Source organism: Megalobrama amblycephala, linkage group LG19, assembly GCF_018812025.1.
Source record: "Megalobrama amblycephala isolate DHTTF-2021 linkage group LG19, ASM1881202v1, whole genome shotgun sequence".
Classification (NCBI taxonomy): domain Eukaryota; kingdom Metazoa; phylum Chordata; class Actinopteri; order Cypriniformes; family Xenocyprididae; genus Megalobrama; species Megalobrama amblycephala.
The window spans coordinates 27920180-27939485 of NC_063062.1; the positions used below are offsets into that span (position 1 = coordinate 27920180).

At 37.6% G+C, this 19306-nt stretch overlaps 1 pseudogene; it reads right to left on the reverse strand.

Annotated features, from left to right (window-relative positions):
* Positions 1 to 19306, reverse strand: part of LOC125253927 — a 39072-nt pseudogene that overhangs the window by 859 nt on the left and 18907 nt on the right.

Here is a 19306-nt window from a genome sequence, read left to right on the forward strand (position 1 = left end):
AAGCAATGTAAATATCTTTGGATAAAAGTGTCTGGAAAATTGATGAACATTTTCATCCTCACCTGTTTCAGACTTCCTTTCCCAACAAACATTCGGCTCAGCGCCCATCCAGGCACAAGCAGAATGGAAGACAGGGCCAGTAACCAGCCCACTGCATACGCCCAGTCCGGGTACACATACCAGCTGTTAAAAGTCAGGGGCTGGTACTCCACTATAGAATAGATGAAAGACACCTGAGAATGGACAGAAGAGAAAGATATTGTGAGAGTAAGAACAGCTGAAGTACATCAGTGGCCCTATTGGGTAAAGCAATAATCAGCTGTTTTTCCTCAACTGATTTACACATTCTTCCAAACTAAGATCATTGTTTTCAAATCAATTAATACTTCTCCATAACTGAAAATTTTCATTAATTAATTAAATAATCATCTTAAGTAAACTCCAATCCATACCTTTTTATACTTAAAAATCAGTAGAAGCAAAACCAACAGCTGCATTTTACAAACAAAAATTGTGTTTAAATCCAGAGAAAGTACGTCGCCTATCAATGGGGCGCCTCAGTCGTGGGAATATGGGCGAGTCCACTGTGTTTATATATAGGCTGACTCATGCCGATTGGGTAGATATGTTTATTACTTATTGCTGACGGCTGGCTGAAATGACATGATGATTAGTCAGATAATTTGAACGTTGCTCCTCCCGAATTTTGTTAATAAATCATCATCTGTTCAGCTACTGACACAGCATAGGGAATGAAACACTGTGTAACTTACCATTCTCCTCGTCTTGCTTCTTTTGTTGGAAATCTGAGAGGTGTGACGAAAGCCTTGAGGGGCAGTGCAAGGGCCATCAGAAGAATTGGTATTATTCTATCCAGGCTTCAGACAATCGTCACACCTAACAACATTTATATGACATAACACGAGCTACTGATGCAGCGTCTCATTCCGTTCTCAGGGAACCAGGGTTACTGTCACTCACGCTGTGCTGAAGATCAAATACGAACACGAAGATGAAGAGAGAAGGTAATCTTTAATAAATCCAAAGGTAAATCCAATCAAGAGCTTAACACACATGTATACACGGACGATACCCGACAAGGGTGAACAGAATCAAGGGACTTAAGTACAAGTGCAAATGAGGTAATGATGACATACAGCTGACAGTGATGACTAAATCAAAAACCATGACAATGACCTAGTGGCGGGAAATGGTGCAGGCAGGAAAACAAAGTCCAAAACAGGGTGAAACTGTGACAGTTACATATGCAAATGATATGTTTTCATTTACAAATAAAACAATGGATTTGATCGAAACGTAACGCACATTCATTCCTATACGAAAAAAAAAACGCTAATTACATGTTTATAATTATACTTGCTAATACAGTCTATTAATTACTAGCCAAAATGAAATAAAATATTATAGCCAAATATGTTAAATAGTAGGTGAACTTATTATAAAATTCCCTTAAGCAACAGAAACAGAGTCATAGAAACAAAGCTGTATTGGCACAACTGACGGGCATTTACAGTAGGCCTATTTGTGAAACAGGTTATATGGTACTATTCTTATTAGTTCATTACTTCATTAATGAGCGAAACTAAAGAGTTTGAGCTTTTATCTAACTTAAGGATCTGCTTTGATGGCACTGAGACCTTGGAGAATGGTTAAAATCAGTTAAGAAAAAGATGTTTGTTGAATTTTTTTGACCAATTATAAGCACCTGTGAATCCCAAATATACTTACTGGGGAAATGAGACAGGTATTTCCAGCAAAGCATGAATATGTAATTGGGTCGTGACTCTGTCATGTCTTCAACGATGTCAAACATTTTCTCAGCCCCTGTGGTATGTAGGAGAGAATGGAGCAAATACTGTCATTGCAGTCTTTGACATTTCGTATTTAACTTTTTATGATAGAGTCTTTGTTAAAGTTGGTTTCTGTAGCTAGTTTGCAACTCACCAAATATCCAACCCATGGCCAGAGACTCAAACACAGACAGGAACAGAACACAGGCTCCATTACAGGCATAGTAGTTAAACAACTGGAATACGTACATCCCCCCCCTGCAGGTCACAATACAACATTACAACTCTAGATATAAGCTGTGTTCCAATTCACCAAACCAGAACAGGGAGAACCCAATGACAATTCAAACAGAACTACAGGACAGACACATACAGGACAGGTGTACATTTTGGCTTGATTACCACTGATCAAGAAAAGTTCAGTTTTTATAGGTTGCATTAGAGTATTGTATAGTAACATTGAGAGTATGGGTAACACTTTAGTATAGGGATCACATATAAAGTATTAACTACGACCCTCAATAAACTCCTAATTTACTGCTTATTAATAGTTAGTACATTAATAAGCACAAGCATTTAACTTCACGCACGAGCAGATCCATTTCCATGCTAGAGAAGCGTTCAGTTTTTCTGCTTGCAAATTACGCCATGTAAATAGCGAATCCGCCATGGAGCTAACGCAACTGGCTATTAAAGGGAACGGGAGATGAGACTCTGATTGGTTTATTGCAAGTTATGCCCAAAACATACCCATTACACTTTAAGAGAATAGGGACAACCCTTTTAGACCATGCGCCGGGTGCGCCGACCATTTTTCCCGTCGTTAAAGGTGCCCTAGAACTTTTTTAAAAAAAGATGTAATATAAGTCTAAGGTGTCCCCTGAATGTGTCTGTGAAGTTTCAGCTCAAAATACCCCATAGATTTTTTTAAATACATTTTTTTAACTGCCTATTTTGGGGCATAATTAGAAACGAGCCGATTTCAGGTTGCGGCCCCTTTAAATCGCGCGCTCTCCGCCCCCTCCCGAGCTCTTGACTCTATCACAGCATAAACAAAGTTTACACAGCTAATATAAACCTCAAAATGGATCTTTACAAAGTGTTCGTCATGCATACTGAATGCATGCGTCGGATTATGTGAGTATTGTATTTATTTGGGTGTTTACATTTGATATTGAATGAGTTTGAGGCTATGCTCTGTGGCTAACGGCTAACACTACACTGTTGGAGAGATTTATAAAGAATGAAGTTGTGTTTATGAATTATACAGACTGCAAGTGTTTAAAAATGAAAATAACGACAGTCTTGTCTCCGTCAATACAGTAATAAACAATGGTAACTTTAACCACATTTAACAGTACATTAGCAACATGCTAACGAAACATTTAGAAAGACAATTCACAAATATCACTAAAAATATCATGTTATCATGGATCATGTCAGTTATTATTGCTCCATCTGCCATTTTTCGCTGTTTTCCTTGCTTGCTTACCTAGTCTGATTATTCAACAGTGCACATCCAGACGTTCTGCCCTTGTGTAATACTAACTGCCCTTGTGTAATGCCTCAATCATGGGCTGGCATATGCAAATATTGGGGCGTACACCCCGACTGTTACATAACAGTCGGTGTTATGTTGAGATTCGCCTGTTTTCCGGAGGTCTTTTAAACAAATGAGATTTATATAAGGAGGAAACAATGGAGTTTGAAACTCACTGTATGTCTTTTCCATGTACTGAACTCTTGTTATTTAACTATGCCAATATAAATTAAATTTTTAATTCTAGGGCACCTTTAAGTAGCTAAAGTGGATTCGGACATGCCCTAAGTGCACCTGCGCCATACGATTTAGACCATGCGCCTTGCACTTTAGACCATGTGCATAGGCCATTTATTTTATTAAATGCATGTAATTTTTTTAAAAAATGGGTGTGTTTTTAATTTTTTTTTCATGGAAATAAATTATAATAAAGGTTTTTTAAAAATGACAAATCACACACACACACACACTTCTCTGACCTCTGTAACTATGATGAGTTCTCCGAAGAAGCAAGTGAGACAGAAGATCAGAAGGAAAATTTCTCGGCGACCGGCTCTGTGCAGCACCATGGGGAACAAGTCCATCACTGATGTAATTACAGACTCAATTCCAACGAACTTAGAAGGATGCAGCACAAATGCATTAGAACTATGAAACACTTCTGATAAGTTTAAAGGCGCTAAAGAGGATCTTTTCGTCGATTGAGAAACCAAAGACTGTTAGTGAGTTTTTTAAATGAGTGCATGCGTAAGAACAATCCCCCTCCTTCACAGCTCATTTCGAGGGAACGCCTCCCAAAACTCGTGCACGAGTATTGGAACACGAGTGTTTACCACCGGCATTCGCTGTGTCGTGTTAGTGGATTCATTATGTCGGACTCACCGCAGGTAACTCATAATCTGCAGTTGTTACTCCTGTCTCCTGACAAAAACATTGCATGCGGCGCCTGTAGAGTGTGGAAAGTTACTGGAGCGCGCAGCCGCGCACGTCTCTCACAAGGAACGTCATGGCAGTGATTGACAAGCCAGAGAGCCAATCCGTGCACGTCTTTCACAAGGAACGTAATGGCAGTGATTGACAAGCCAGAGGGCCAATCGTTTACGTGATGATCGCGTAAACGATTGGCTGATTTTTTTAAGGCCCTACCTCGTGCACAGATGATGTATATTAATATTATTCCTTTCAGTGCACCTAATAAATAGTCTTTTATCAGTTAGTAAAGACAGTTTCAAGTAATATTGCAAAAATGTATAAAACAAAACATCCTCTTTAGCACCTTTAATATTCTAGAATATATCCACCAATATCAGTGAAAATCATTAGTATTCATTGTGCTCATAACTCACAATAAAAGCCTGCAAGAAACACAACATATACAACACAGACTGTGCTAGCTCATTACTTAATTATTTTTTTTTCCGGTTAATGAAATATGCAAGGGATAAATGCACAGTCACCAAGCCATTATAACTATAAATAAATAAAGACCCATGACCAAAGTGGGGACAATTTTTTAACTGGACAAAAAAAGTGTTATAATCTGTTAAGATCATGATAATATCTGGATGCAAGACAAACACTTTTTTTTTTATAACTGGAATTTGGGATGGGGATATCTACAGTATATTTACTAACTATTTTACATCAAGAAATGTTTTTAGGTTTTTAATATCACAGTTGAAGTCTAAAATCATTGAGTGTTTCTGAAGTGGAGCCCATTCAATCCTAGATAAGTCACTGTAGGGCACTGAATGTAAACTGCCCTTTTTAAAAGATTTAGCAAAAAAAAAAAAAAAAAAAATTACCTAAATAAGCATTTAAGAAGCTGCTACAAATTTCAGATACCTACAAATTTCAGATATCTAATTTCAAGGAAAATACTTGTTAAACTCAATCAACGTAATTTGTGCAAGAGCAACAACAACAACAACAACAAAAAGTCATTTAGAATCTCTCATTTTCAAGGTTTAAGGTTATGGTGTGGCACTTACAAAGTGGACAATTTTTGGAGGATTTAAAAACTGAAACTTGAAGCTTGTAATTTAAAAAAAAAAAAAAGGTCAAATAAATTATTCTGTAAAAATGTATTATTTGAGCCGTAAAGTGTAAAATCATCATTTTACAGTTGTTTTAAGGTTTATGGTGTAGTACTGTAATGTGATGACAATCTACAATTTAAGTGTGGCTAATAATGTATAATTAAGATCTATTTTTGGTTTACATATAGAACATGAGTGTATATGAAACAGTAATTTTATTTGACTGTTATTGTAATTCTTGGAGCAAATACAAAAAACAAAAACACATTCTTTATGTATCCACAAAAGTCTCATTTATATACATAAAGTTTTAGTAGCAAAACTTACCATGTAATATACATCCAAACTCTCTAAATGAATATATAGAGGTTTTATAAATCCTTGTATATGTGTTAGTTTTAGCTCACCTTTGAATCTAGTCCCAGCAAAATAATCATGACAAAGAAACAAACAGCCCACAACTGAGGGAAAGGCATCATAGCTACTGCCTGAGGATAAGCTATGAGGAAAATGGGGACTAGGCCTACTACTGGGCTAACTAACTCTTAGTCTGTTCTTAATCTCAGATTAAATGATTGTCATTTTTTTCCCCCAGAAACCTTGAAAGATAATGACAATGTTTTGAGCTCACAGAATTTAAGTTCTTTTTAATATGAAAAAATATGCATTTTCATACATGGTCGCAACAATATTTTAGTTCTAATTTTTCCACGTTTTATTGTAAAACGTTAAGCTATCAAAGAAGCAGAACTTGGAAGTGATTGATATTATTTTGAAAAAAAAAAGATATATATTCAGACATGTGAAAACACAATGACGGTGCATACATTTTGCAGTTCAGGCACCCTTGTGTGCTTTTTTTTAAGGACATGAATATCTGATTAAAATACAAAGATTACTAAAAACAAAGTGAAATAAACAGCAAGGCTGAGCATCTTTTAGTTTGTGCTTCTCCTGACTAAGTCTTCCATCTCTGCGATGAAGGTATTTTCCTCTATTTCAGCTTGTTGCTTACAGATAAAAGGGAGGTTTATGTCAGGACTGCACAGGTGATGCCAACGCTGTCGAGACAGACAGTGAAACAACATTAATCTGTTAGTTGATATACTCTTGGTTTGTTATGAGCTTTGGTTGAAAGTTAAACATATATCCCTGCCCTGATGATATCTCAGCAGTTTGTTCATCTCTTGATCACGTTTAATCTCACCTGTTTTAAGCTTCCTTTCTCAGTAAACATTCGAATCAGTGCCCATCCAGGCACCAGCAGAATGGAGGACAGGGCCAGTAACCAGCCTAGTGCGTACGCCCAGTCCGGGTACACATACCAGCGGTTAAAAGTGAGAGGCTTGTACTTCACCATAGAACAGATGAACGACAACTGTGAATGGACAGAGGAAAAAGAGAAATGGTGAAAAAGGATGGGAAAGAAAAAGGATAGTAAGAGCTAAGTTCAACTGAAGTGGTTATGGTTAAGAATGCTTCAGGAATTCACAACCAAATAATATCCATTATGACAAGACAAACCCCAAATGATGCTTGAAATGCAGAGACACTCACCAGGGACACGAGAGGAGTCAGGTATTTCCAGCACAGCATGAATATGTAGTTGGGGCGTGACTTTGTCATGTCTTCAATAATGTCAAACATTCTCTCAGCCCCTGTGGTGTGTAGAGGATTTAGCTTTAATGGCTTTCCAGGATTGCCGGCGTATTCTGTTGGCTTTATTATGTTATGGTCTGTAGCCTGTGTTTGACTCACCAAAAATCCAACCCATGGCCAGAGACTCAAATACAGACAGGAACAGAACACAGGCTCCATTACAGGCATAGTAATCAAACAACTGGAATACGTACATCCCCCCTTGCAAATCACAATAAACCATTACAGCCAGGGCCAGTTTAAAGTATTGTGGTGATAAACAGGCCCTCAATCTTAAAGCTTTGGGAATTTTTAGAAGTTTAAATAGGTTTCTTTTAAACTTGAACTTCTCTAAAAATTTGTCAAGTAACAGAAAAACATTTACAATAAAATACTAGCTCTCTTTTGATTTTCTTATATAATGACGAGGACCAAACACTATATTCTTAAAGGTGACACATCCCTTTTTTACAAGATGTAATATAGGTCTCAGGTGTCCCCAGAATGTGTCTGTGAAGTTGTAGCTCAAAATACCACACAGATAATTTATTGTACCTTAAATACCCTTTTTGGGGGGTTTGTAAGTGTGAACCCTTTTTCACAAGTTCACACTTGCAAATAATCAGAAAGAGTAAAAGAATGTGTATTTGGCGTGCTGTCCGAGGAGAGGGCTCCGAGCTCAGTATTTGGCCCAAACCCAGAGTTCTCCCCCCATATCTTTGGTTAGGATAGTAACCAGGTGAGTTTGAGGAGACGGGGTGGTGGAAGGATGCAGAAAAAACTGTCGAGGAACATAGGTGAGTCAGCTACATATTTATAGGCTTCCTCTTAAGCTAATTGGGTAGATCATTTGAACGTTGCTCCTCCTGAACTTTGTTAATAAAACATCATGTGGAAGAGAGCTGTGAATTTTTAATATTTGTAATTTTTTATTTTGTTTTGTTTTTTCAGTTGTTTTGCAATGATGGATGTGCAACACATTAAATACTTTAATGACGTTCGCTATGCGCTATGAAAGGACATTATACATGTAGGATACAATTTTTTTGGGGCGGGGGGGTTATGTTGCGTCATACTCGTTTATTAATTGTACAGGTGCTCATTCAATTTACATTTATTTTTATAGTGCTTTTCACAATACATATCCTTTCAAAGCAGCTTTACAGAAAGTGCATGTGTCTACATTACAATTTAGAGTGATCTGTTATCAGAGGTGACTGTTTTCAAGTAAAGTATCGGGAACTGTGATAGGGTGCAGTGTTGCCAAGTCTGTGGTTCAGACATAAACCCTGAATCTCTGCAACAAAAATAGCATAGCAGTATGATAGGGGACATATGAATTTGCTGAATAAAGTTGTTACTTTTTTTTGTTTTTGCGCACAAAAAGTATTCTTGTCGCTTCATAATATTAAGGTTGAACCACTGTAGTCACGTCACCGGTTTTAACGATAATAGTACCTTTCTAGACCTCAGAAGGTGCAATGTCGTTGCTGCCTATGTGTGGATCAAATACCCTCAGATTTCATCAAAAATATCTTAACTTGTGTTCCGAAGACAAATGAAGGTCTTACAAGTTTGGAACGACATGAGGGTGAGTACTTTTCATTTATGGGTGTATAAATTTCATTTTTGGGCGAACTAACCCTTTAAAGGTGCCAAAGAACGTCTTTTTTAAAGATGTAATATAAGTCTAAGGTGTCCCCTGAATGTGTCTGTGAAGTTTCAGCAAAAAATACCCCATAGATTCTTTTTAATTAATTTTTTTAACTGCCTATTTTGTGGCATCATTAAATATGAGCCGATTTAGGCTGCGGCCCCTTTAAATTCTCGTGCTCTCCGCCCACAGAGCTCGCGCTTGCCTTAAACAGCTATAAACAAAGTTCACACAGAACTTTAATATAACCCTCAAAATGGATCTTTACAAAGTGTTCGTCATGCAGCATGTCCAATCGCGTAAGTATAGTATTTATTTGGATGTTTACATTTGATTCTGAATGAGTTTGATAGTATTCTCCGTGGCTAAAGCTAACATTACACACTGTTGGAGAGATTTATAAAGAATGAAGTTGTGTTTATGAATTATACAGACTGCAAGTGTTTAAAAAATGAAAATAGCGACGGCTCTTGTCTCAGTGAATACAGTAAGAAACGATGGTAACTTTAACCACATTTAACAGTACATTAGCAACATGCTAACGAAACATTTAGAAAGACAATTTACAAATATCACTAAAAATATTATGATATCATGGATCATGTCAGTTATTATTGCTCCATCTGCCATTTTTCGCTGTTGTCCTTGCTTGCTTACCTAGTCTGATGATTCAGCTGTGCACAGATCCAGACGTCCTACCCTTGTCTAATGCATGAACATGGGCTGGCATATGCAAATATTGGGGGCGTACATATCAATGATCCCGACTGTTACGTAACAGTCGGTGTTATGTTGAGATTCACCTGTTCTTCGGAGGTCTTTTAAACAAATGAGATTTATATAAGAAGGAGGAAACAATGGTGTTTGAGACTCACTGTATATTATTTCCATGTACTGAACTCTTATTTAACTATGCCAAGATAAATTTAATTTTTAATTCTAGGGCACCTTTAATAATGATATTTACCACGAGGGCATTTTTCCCATCATCCTGAATCTTCTTAAATGAATGCTTCATCTTTTATTTCAAATTCCTATATTTTACAATAAGTTAGAATCAATAAATTCAAATAAAATGAAATAGCATACACTGAAAAACTACAAATAATTCATTAAATAATGTTATTCTTTACATTTTTTAATGGATGAAATTAAACCACCAGTAGGTGGCGGCAAATGATCATCTAGAGTCATTGATTCATTCTCTAAAACGAGTCGTTCAAACAATTGATTTATTCAAGAATTAGGCAGTTGTTTACGAATGGGCCACTGGATCTTTGACTCAACCGATTCTTTCAAAATGCTGAATCATTCAGTAATGCAACACTGTGAGACGATATGGTTCTGATGTGATCTTTGTTTGGAACTATATTTTTGCTGCTGATATAAAAGAAAAACAGTCAATATTACTCCTAAAACGTAAGTAACTTAATTTCAACAACTTGTTTATTGATCTGTTGTATGATATCATTCAGTGTCGTATTTTCAATTGTGATTTCAATAACGCGGCACTCTAAACTGCACTCTTCTGTTATGTTGCTTAACTGTATCATATTTTAGAAATATAGAAACATTTGTTTTACCGCAGTATTTCAATTCCAATTCAATTCCAAAAGTATTTTAATTTCTCCTCCAGAGGCTGCGCAAGCCTCAACAGCACAGCCTTGTTACCTTGTATCAGTCGCTCGCCACTTACATTGAATGTAATAAAATCAGAATCATTATCGCGTTTTGGTTGCCTAGTTATTCTTTGTTTCTGACCTTTTAATCAGGCAATTTGTCTGGTCAAGAAAATAAAATTTTCCTTCACTTGTCCTGACAAGCGTTAAATCTTTAAAATACTGCTTCATGAAGCTTCGAAGCTTTATGAATTTTTTGTTTCGAATCATGGTTCGGACTGCCAAAGTCACGTGATTTCAGTAAACGTTATGCCATAAACGTTTCAAAAGGCTTGTTCGACTTCGCGCAGCGCTGCACAGACCGATCGGTATTCTCGTTGTTTCATAACATTAAGGTTGAATCACTGTAGTCACATGAACTATTTTAAATATGTCTTTAGTAACTTTCTGGGGGTTTGAATGTGTTAATTATTTTGCTGTCAATGCAGGCCTCACTGAGCCATCAGATTTTATCAAAAAATATCTTAATTTGTGTTCTGAAGATGAATGAAGGTCTTATGGGTGTGGAACGACATGAGGGTGATTAATTAACAACAGAAATTTCATTTTTGTGTGAACTAACCCTTTAATGTCAAGCCCTGGTAAGTGCCGGGGTTCAGCCCTGGACGGCCCCGGCCCAATTTAAACCCCATTTATACCCAAATTATAAACTTTTAGCTCAGTACTTCTGTGATAATACATCTGTGCTTTCTCTGGCTTAGACACAAACACATGAAAATCGATGTCATTTAGAAATAAGATCACGTGGCTGTTTGAATCGAGATCTTTTTACGATTAATAGTGCAGCTCTAATTTGTGTTCATTTTTTTAAAAATCTAAAACCTACAGACACATTGATGTGGACGTGTCCACATTAAAACATTTCAGTGGGCTTAAACAGATTGCAGCAGATTTAGTTCACAAACAGCTGACAGTTGTGACCTAAATATGATTTTCAGTTGCGAGCCATTCCACCGAATGGTTGACATTTCTGTCTCCAGTACATTGTATGTATAAATATGCATGAAAATTAGCTCTAAAATACATCAATTTAAAAAATATTTAAAACTGTTACATGTGCCCTGGGTCCATGTTCTATTGTCATCATATGGACTCCATTTCCCACAATTCCCCATCTAGGAACCAATCACACACTCACACCTGTTTCCCATAAGTGACACTTTATGAGCTGCACTCAGACACACACATGGCTGAGTATTGTTTAGCCATTGATTTGTATTCCGTTTGTTTCTTGTCCTGCCTTGTCTTGCCTAGCTTGTGTTTTTGGATTACTCTTTTGCCTTGCCTTCCTGTTACTGTTTGCTGGTGATCGACCTTCTGCCTGTTTGACTACGCTCTTCTTATGAATAAAGCCTGCACGTGGATCTCCAACTCTTTTGTCCCACTCCTTACATTACAGAATACTCAGCCATACCAAGATCCAGCGGCTTTTATGAGCGTTTCCAGTCCAACCATGGATCCAGTCACTCAGCTACTATGCCTTCGGCAGAGAGACTTATCCATTGAGGAATATGTTCACCAAGTCTGTGAGTTATCGGTTCATGTTCTATTTGACGGTGTGGCTTTGAAAGACATTTTCCGTTTTGGCCTAAATGAGCCCATAAAATCCTGGTTTCCTGAAGGGAAGTTCAGTTGCAGTCTAAGGGACTTTATGGATTATGCCTTAATTTTGTGTGGTTCATCGTTTACTGTGAGGGAAGAAGAGAACTTTAAGAGTCCAAATAATTCTTTTGGGGGGGGCAACTTCAACAAGCTCTGGTGGCAGCAGAGCTTGTACCGTTACAAGGTTCTATGCCTGCCACCCCCCGATTATCGCGACCCTGGTACTCTCTGCACTACCAAACCCAGTAATTCCCTCACCAGAGCCTGTTCACGTGATGGCTGCATCTGAGTCTGTTCCTGTATTTGCAGCCATTCCAGAGCCTCGTCACGTCTCGGCAAATCTTCCAGAGCCTCGTCACGTCTCAGCAGATCTTCCAGAGCCCTCAGCCGAAATGGCTTCCAGGCCTGAGCCCTCAGAGATTGCAGCGTTGGCCATTATGGCCACAGCCATATGGTGAGAGTGGGCTGCAAACTCATCAGCTCCAGTTCCAGAGCCCGCTCCAGTCCATGAGTCTGCTCCTGAGCTTGCTTCAATCGGAGTCCATTCCTGAGTCCACCTCTATCCATGAGTCCAGTCCAGTGTCTGTCCCAGTCCTAGAATCCAGCCTTGTGGTCATCCCTGAGTTTCCTGTCCATCTTGACATGACCGTGGAGGTCATCCCTGAGTTCCCTGTCTGCCTTGACACAACCACGGAGGTCGTCCCTGAGTTCCCTGTCTGCCTTGACATGACCACGGAGGTCGTCCCTGAGTTCCCTGTTTGCCTTGACGAGTATGGAGGTGGTCTCTGAGTTTCCGGTCTGCCTCGACATGACCACAGAGGTCGTACAAGAACTGTCCGTTTGTCCCGACGCAACCGCAGAGGTTGTTCCTGAACTGTCTGCTCACCGTTACTTGACCAGAGAGGACCTTCCAGTCAGAGCCCTGGAGGACTTTTCTGAGCTCCCTGCCTGTACTGTCATGGCCCTAGTGGCCAATGCTAACCTCTCTGTGCTTCATGTTTCAGTTTCTCCTGTTCAGCCATGTTGGTTCTCAGTGTTACCTGACCTGCTGTTGTGGTCATCTGCTCCACTGTGGGGGTCTTCAAGCCCATCTGAGCTGCAGTGGTGGTCATCTGCTCCGCCGTGGAGGTCTTCAAGCCCGTCTGGGCTGCAGTGGTGGTAATCTGCACCGCTGTGGGGGTCTTCAAGCCCATCTGAACTGCTTTGGTGGTCGTCTGCTCCACCGTGGGTGTCTTCAAGCCTGTCTGCACTGCCATGGTGGTCATCTGCTCCGCCGTGGGGGTCTTCAAGCCTGTCTACCTGGCCGTCTGTCCAGCCTTCTTTGTCCTGGCCATCCCTGCCTCAGTCTCCAGGCCTCCACTCCACCTCCCTCCTGGACTGTTTAGGAGTGTCTGGAAGCCACTCCTTTGAGGTCCGTGTTCTATTGTCGTCATACGGACTTCATTTCCCACAATTCCCCATCTAGGAACCAATAACACACTCGCACCTGTTTCCAATCAGTGACACTTTATAAGCTGCACTCAGACATGCACATGGCTGAGTATCGTTTAGCCATTGGTTTGCATTCTGTCTGTTTCTTGTCCTGTCTTGTCTTGCCTAGCCTGTGTTTTGACCCTGGACTGTTTACTTGTTTCTGATTGTTTGCTGCCTGCCTTGACCATTGCCTGTGTTTTTGGATTACTCTTTTTGCCTTGCCTTCCTGTTACTGTTTGCTGGTGATCAACATTCTACCTGTTTGACTACGCTCTTCTTATGAATAAAGCCTGCACGTGGATCTCCAACTCTGCTGTCCCGCTCCTTACATTACAAAAACATTATTAAAAACTAATTAGAACACTAAAAAATAGCACGTTACATGTCCCTGCTATCTAAACCTTAACTTTATCATGAAATAAAATCATTAATCTTTCAGATTTTTTTTTTTTTTTTTTTTTTTTTTTTTTTTTGCATTGTGACTCCATATACCATCTATGCTAAACCAAAAAGAAATTTCATTAGAAATCCATAATGTTATATAAAAGACACATTTTAGTCATGTCCCCAGGTTTTCACTCAGTCCTGCAGTGGTGTAATGTAACAAAGTAATAATACTTCGTTACAGTACTTAAGTATTTTTTGGGAGAATCTGTACTTGAGTTTTTATATTTCTGTCAACTTTTACTTTTACTCCACTACATTTCCTTAAATTTTATACTTTTACTCCGATACATTTTTCCCAAAGCATTTTCGTTACTTACTACAAAATAAAGTCGGAAGAACACAGACTGCAAGAAAGCATGTGCAAACAAGTGCTCGCACAACCACGGTTGATTTCATTTTCTGGGTTGCGTCCGTTGCTGGAGTGGCTGAGAAGAGTGCACTGTCATTACGAGACATTACGAGAGCGGCCTCTAGAGGTGAAATAAAAACTATCACTGATGTGATATCGTTTGTTTTGACACGTGATGTGAGGCTGCACGCTGCACAGAGCGGGTCATTTCAAAAACAGGACAACAAAACGGTATGTTATACAGTGTACACTACAGTACATGTTTTCATATCACTAAAGTAATTAGTTTATTGACTAGATGCTGCATTAGTGGAGAACAGTATGTTTGCCGTCGAGGCTGAGAGGACGCTAACAGTAGTACCTCAAGCGGTTAAAACAATGTGACAACAAAAAAAAACAACAACTGTATGCCACGATTGTTACCATTCATTTGCATTAGTTTATATCTATTTGTTCGCTGTTATGCATTCATTATCCGGCAAAGTTGCATATTTAAACTGTATTCTCATCATACAGCGACAGAAGCATAAATCAGAAATGTAGCCTATTCAATTTCAGTTTTTATCGGCACTGTAACACATATTTTGATTAGATAATCATCAGTTTTTCTAAAATCGAGCCAAATAATGTGTGAAATTATACATATAATAGACCCATGCTATGCCTTTGTGTGTAAAGATGGTAATTTTTAAGCATGACTGTTTGGATTTATATGAAATGGTAACATTTTACAATAAGAGTACATTTGTAACATTAAATAAGGTTAATAAAAGTATTGTTCATTTTTAATTTCAACATTTACATTTTAACATTTTAAAGTTGTCTCTAACATTAGATATAATGCACTATGAATTAACATGAACGATCAATGTATAATTCATATATTAGTATTTTTTATGTATAAAAATTACAATGAACATTTAGCCATTTTTTTTAATTTAAAGAAACAAAATGTAAGAAAGTTAAAACTGAACACAATCTTGCTGCTCAAACTGTGTATAGAACAATTTTTAATATTTTTTTGCTCCTTTTGTATTTTACATTTACTTGTACATTTTGTACTTAAGTACAAAAAATATTGCATACTTTAAAACTTTTACTCAAGTAACATTCTAAACAGCAACTTTAACTTCTACCAAAGTCATTTTCAAAGATATCTATACTTTTACTCAAGTATGGTTTTCGAGTACTTTATACACCACTGCAGTCCTGTTACCCTCACACATTGCCCCCTCAAAATTTTTTTTTACAGAAGTGAGTAAAAGTAACAGGAGTAGAGTCTTCTGTTTTGATGATTTAGTAATATTAGTTGATATAAAACTATTCACCTGTTTTATGAGTTTTACAGTTGAAATTACTTAAATTGTAGACATTTAGTTTTACAATGTGAATAGCATGAAGTCACAAAGTGACTTAATCTTTTTTGTCTTTGTCTTTCTTATCTTTTGTAGAAGATGGAGAGAACCCATACTGTGCAGGTGCCAGAAACACCCACCCATGGCAACCTGCAAGGGAAGGAGTGAGTCACACCACAACCCTCTCTTTTCTCCCCTCTCCTCCCCTCTCTCTCCTTTCTCTTTCTACTTCCTATGCTGTGAAGTACTACTAGCACATCCCTTCAACACAGAAATCTCATGTACACACGGCCATGTACACAGTCTCTCACTCTCACTCTCACTCTCTCACACTCACACACGGACACTCATTCCTGTTACTAAAGTTTAACCATTTTTATCAGTTTTGTTTTGTCCAACATTTATACAATGGTTAAATAAATTAAATTTTTAAAGAAATGATAAACTTGAGGCTTCTGTCTTCTTTTAAATGAAAAATTGGCTTTACGTTTTTATTAAATTACAACTTGCCTTAATATAAAGTGATTTTTTTAGTCACAAATATCAATTAATTGAACCATTAAGTAATCAACCATTTCTTTAAAATAAACTTCTTCAGGTGAATACAAAGGAATTAATTGACATGCTTTTATATATGCATTTTAAATGGCACGTGAAGTTTTGTAAAAGGACTGAGAAAACATGCATCCATCATCTGCTTTGAAACCTTGTAAAAAAAATTAAATAAAGTTGCCTTAGATTGACCAATACACATTTTGAATAGTTAAATATGTGTAGTTTTAGATCCAGTGTTGAAAAAAATATAAAATAAAGTTTAATTTTGAAGAGTTACAAGCAAATGTCATCCATTCTGTGGATAATAACTAATTAATAAATACTAAATAATTAATCCTGAAAATTCAACATAACTTAGTTTTCGCCGTCAGTCGCGCACTCACTCAGAGGATCCCCCAGTTCTTCACTCTAAACGGATCATTGAATCAGTGAGTTGTTGACTCGAGAACAGCTACAATCCGATCAGTCCAATTCGCCAATGAATCGTTTGATGTGATTTGCGAATAGGATGATTGAAAAGAATCAGTTTGTGCAAGAGTCGGACACCACTTTTGCATCTCTGAGCATGTGACGCTTTCTTCATTTTAAAATAATTAGTAACGATATGTTTTATGAAATGTAGTGGAGTAAAAAGTACACTTTTATGCTTTGAAATGTAGTGAAGTAAAAGTAAAAGTTTCTCAAAATTAAAATACTCGAGTAAAGTACAGAAAGGCTACTTGAAAAGTACAGTTACTGTTCTCTTGTGTATTGTGTGGATTATTAGATTAAAGACTTTTCTTGTAGTTATTTTCTGAGCCGTGCAATTAGAGCACCCACGCCTGACAGACACTCGCCTAATGCAGTTTATTAAATGTTACAAGACAGGTTAGCACAAGTATTTACAAGGGGTGTAATCAAGATATCAGTTTTATCCAAGACTCAGCTTACTGTATTTATAAGGTATAATTCACCCAAAAATGTAAATTCTGTATTCTTGTAGGCTACTAACCCTCATGTTGTTTCAAACCTATGAACAGATTTAAAAAAAAAAAAAAAAAAAAGAAGAAGTGAAAATGACATATGGCCAATTGTAATATTTGGATAAATGGGTTTGGGAATAGCTAGTCATTTTGACATGCTTTGCAGTTAACTTGTCATCATCTGAAGTGATACACGCTGGAGCGGCAAACATCATTTAAAACGGCACTGCTCGAATTAAAAGCCGTATAGCCTTAGTTTTGGAAGTATGATGATTCAAGGCATTTTAGATGAACTCCAAACTGAATGTCAGAATGGGAAAGAAAAGTGATTTAAGCAATTTTGAGCGTGGCATGATTGTTGGTGCCAGACGGGCCGCTCAATCTGCTCAGTTACTGGGATTTTCACGCACAACCATTTCTAGGGTTTACAAAGAATGGTGTGAAAAGGGAAAAACATCCAGTATGCGGCAGTCCTGTGGGCGAAAATGCCTTGTTGATGCTAGAGGTCAGAGGAGAATGGGCCGACTGATTCAAGCTGATAGCCACATGCCATTCAAAAATAAAAGTAACCCATGCCGTCTGCAGTGGCTTAGAGGCTGGGAGTAAATTAGCTTTTTTGTATATTTATACAGCCAACAACAGAACATTTATCTTATACATACTTGTGTTACCACTAGCTGCGCTAGTGCAGAGATAAACATGTCAGACTGTGTACAGCCCACTCAGAGGAGGACCTAAGCTAATTGGGAAGATTCCTTCACCAGTCATGTGGTACCTATCCTAATACGATGTCTTTGAGTTGCAGTTGAGTTTAACTGTTTCTATGGGGAAAAGAGTTGTCCAAAGAAGCAAGTGAGACAGAAGACTAGGAGTAAAATTTCTCGTTGTCCTGCTTTGCGCAGCACCGCAGGGAACAGGTACATCACTGAAGTTATGACAGCTTCCATTGCAGCAAACTTCAAAGGGAAAATCATATAGGTTTGGTATGACATGAGGGTGAGTAAATGATGACAGTATTTTCATTGTTAGGTGCACTGTCCCTCTAACACACTGGAAGCTGTTTTTACAACTAACACCAAAAGATCCCAAAGGATTTGCAGATTTGTCTTTACAGTCCACAAAATCTGAAAATTACTCTAAATAAAATGTTTGCAGTTCATGAACTCCAATATTTACCCTGTGTTTTTCCATGTAAATATTTTTTGGGCTACTCTGCACATATTTGTATGGAATCTTGTTTCTGCCACTAAATAAAAAAATAAAAAAGGTAATTGTAAACTTTTTATCTCAAAATTCTGACTTTTTTCCCTCACAATTGCGAGTTTATTTCTTAGAATTGCAAGAAAAATCATGCATGCTGTCAATTACCCCAGCCAATAATTTTGACTTGTCTCTCGTTTTTTCCCTCAGAACTGGACTTTATAACTTGACATTGTGAAAATAAATATTTTTATAACAAAACTATAAATATAATTATTACATGTAATTATATTCTTAATTACAAATATAAATGCTAAATCTAAATATGAAACTAACATTCAGAGAATATGCAAATTAGTGCTTAAGACTTTTATATTTAATTTATATTGTCATTCTTTCAATACTTCAAACAAACATTTGTAGTCAGTTGCAGTTTTTAGTTCAAGGTATTATAACTTATGTGTATCTGATACCTGTGTATCTAGCCCCAGCAAAATAATCATGATGAAGAAACAAACAGCCCACAACTGAGGGAAAGGCATCATAGCTACTGCCTGTGGATAAGCTATGAATGCTAGTCCTGGACCTGACAGAGAAAGAGAGATATTATTTTATCACTACTTTATTACTTTCCGTGTTCATAGTCATTACTTTAGTACAGTCTCGGTTTGCAATATTTCATTATGCTTTCAATTGTATTATAATACTTCCTGTGTTTTTATGAAATATTGTATTACCTGATTCTGCCACATCTTCAATGGGGACGCCCTGCTCTTGGGCCATGAAGCCCAAAACAGAGAATACAGCAAAGCCAGCCACAAAACTGGTGCCGCTGTTCAGAAGGCAAAGCCAGAAACAGTCCCTGATAGACATATAAAAACACATATCATCTAACTAACATTTGCTGGCTGAGTTTTACAAGAAGCAGTATACATTTCAAGAACATCTCGCTCATAGTGTACAACATAACAAATAGTTAATTCTTCAATTGTTGACTCATAC